A 2,770-nucleotide genomic window follows, 5' to 3' on the forward strand; every position below is an offset into this window, starting at 1 on the left:
CACAGAACAGCTGTTCAAAGACAGCAGTGTCAGGCCCTGAGAGGTGGCAACGGCCAGAAAACTACAGATTTGATCAGGACCGACAGTCTCCAAAGCACCAGTCACTTGATCATTGGGTTTATTGTGCATCAGAAGGCTTAGGTTTCAACATTCAAGATTCAAATTTGCTGAAAAAATATGTTTTTTATTTCACATATAGCCACTGAGTCTGAAGACTTCTTCTCATTGGTGGAAGACAGGATGGAAGACATAAAACGTATTTCAATAAGCTCACTACATTGCACAAATTTGCACAAATGGAAGCTGCAGAAGTTGCAACAATAATCTAGATGTGAGAAGTCTGAATATAGTTAAACTGGGCTCCTATGGAGGGGACTATTTATACTGGAAACCATTCTATCAGTGGCATCCGATGCACAGCAGCTCAGTATACACAATACTAGCTAAGTGTCCTGCAGTTTAAAAAAAAGAAACAACTTCCTCTACTCAAGCACAGCACTTTGTCATGTCTGTCAAGCTGTAAATAGAGGCATTCTTCCATAAAAATCATCGATAAAGAGCAGAGACTTCCTGCTTGTAGATGCACTCAGGGTGGTCACTACACTATCCCATATGGAATTCTTGCCATGATTTTAAGGATGTACACTGGGTTTAATGCTCTGCAGAGAATTTTAAAACCCTTTTCTGAACCACAAAAAATGTTAAGCAGGCAAGTTTTCATGTATCACATATTTTGCCAAAGCCACACATAACCCAGAGCTGTTAGGCCTCTGAGTCACAACATTCGGGTTGTTTGAAATATTAACATAGGCAGCTACTGCTGCTGTTAGAAGAGTACAGTTAACTATTACAATGATGAACTCCATTGATAAAATGTCAGTGGTGAGTCAGGGGTGAGCAGCATTTTATTTTTCGTAGGGTCAAAAGCTGACACACGTAGTGCCGAATTATGTTAACGTGGTAGATTATTTTACAATAGACTATTTACTATCGCAGAAAGGCTGACTGTTTAAGGAACACTTTTTAAAACACTTTTATGTGTTATGTGCCAATTCTGATATCCCCGTGTTGGCTTTGTTCTATATCATTATAACAGTGTCGCTCCAGGATCAACTTACCAAGAAATTAGCTAATGGTTTTAGCTTTTTCCACCAGATCTCAAACTTATGACATCACAAGAACGTGATTGGTCAGTGGCTTTTAATCTTTTAATCTGGCTTTCAATGCTGAACCAACATTATTATGATATAGAAACAACACCAATACGGGGATATCAGATACACCGCATTTAGCTGTGCTGTCACTGTGTACAACAATCTGTGGGTTGATGGATGGGAGTATCAAATTTAACCTTTGATCAAGGAATTATATTGGCATAAATATAATTGAGTAATTTATCCAGTTTGTCTCACTGGCCAATGAACTTGCCCAACATCCTTTTTGTTTTTTCAATAAACTGGCTCAGGGTCATTGAAATACTAGTTACAGTGAAAGTGGTAAGGACATATTTAGTGGTCCTCTGCATTCACTAACTGAAAAATTCCATATTCAAAGGAAGAAAATGACATAATATCTTTGAAAGCATTCCCATTAAACACACAAAAACTTCACAGAAGTGCTTCTGCTTATATAAAAGCTTTTTCTCTCTTTGTGTGTGCTGGTCTCTGTGGAAGTAGTCTATCAAAGTAGGAGCACACTGATGGAAAGTGCCATACCTGCCCTAATCCCTTTCATAAGCTCACCAGAAGACAGGGAAGATAACAGACCAGCTGATGTGGCTATTTACTAAAAATAAATTACCAAAGCACATTGCTGTTGTGGTCAATACATGTCTATAAATAACATGGAAAGGCCAATTATTATTTCCTCAGTCTTTCTTTCTTGTGTTTGTGTCTGTCTTGTGCGTGTATATAGCTTTCTTCATTTACTTAGAGTATAATGCATTTTGATATTCATCAAGTGGCACCAAATACAAAGAAATGCATGCTTAGATTTACAGACTCCTGTCAAATAAGGTAACACAGCCTCAATGGACTGGACTACTATTATCTTGTTACCTCACATGAGCTCATTCTGATCACAAGGGGGAAAAAAAAAAAAAAGTCTTATTTTTTTTAATTTTAAGAATCAACAGCTGAAATTCACAGTCAGGACTGCAGCCATGTTTTGCCCTTTATTCTACCTGGGTCAGTAAAGGCTGTGATAATCCTCTGTCCAGCTGTTTCCAGATCTGTAGGTGATGGGACCTACATTCCTTGCTCACATTACATGCTGGACTGACATGATTGTGATCTCCTTTCATTTGACCTCTTCATTATAGAAAAGGAATGTTACCATGTCTTGTGAGACCTACAACAAAAGATTTACCAGTGGTTTTGTACGAAAGGCAAAGATTGGAGGAGACATCCATTGTGACAAGATGTGAAGGTTAAAACAAACAACAAACATAGCAACGAGTCCAAATAACAAAATACGTATATATCAACCTTTTATTGGAGTGTACATTGTAAGAGTCATTATTCGTCCAGCCTTTTTGGTAAGACTTGGCATTCACAACGTCTTATTAACCGAGTTACCTACAGAAGCTAACATCAGCAAAACATGGCTAGTTTTTCTCCCAAGAAGTATCTTAGTATTTGACAAAAAAAAAAAAAAAAAAAAAAAAGAGGTCAGTTAGAAAATCAAGCAAGTGGCAATTTGTCTCTCAAAGACATAATTTGAAGGAAATATTTGTTTTCTTAAACAGCAAACAGAAGGAAAGGAATTATAG

The sequence above is a fragment of the Rhamphochromis longiceps genome, linkage group LG17, assembly GCF_057381845.1.
Source record: "Rhamphochromis longiceps isolate RC_006_pf linkage group LG17, R_longiceps_female_GT1.1, whole genome shotgun sequence".
NCBI lineage: Eukaryota > Metazoa > Chordata > Actinopteri > Cichliformes > Cichlidae > Rhamphochromis > Rhamphochromis longiceps.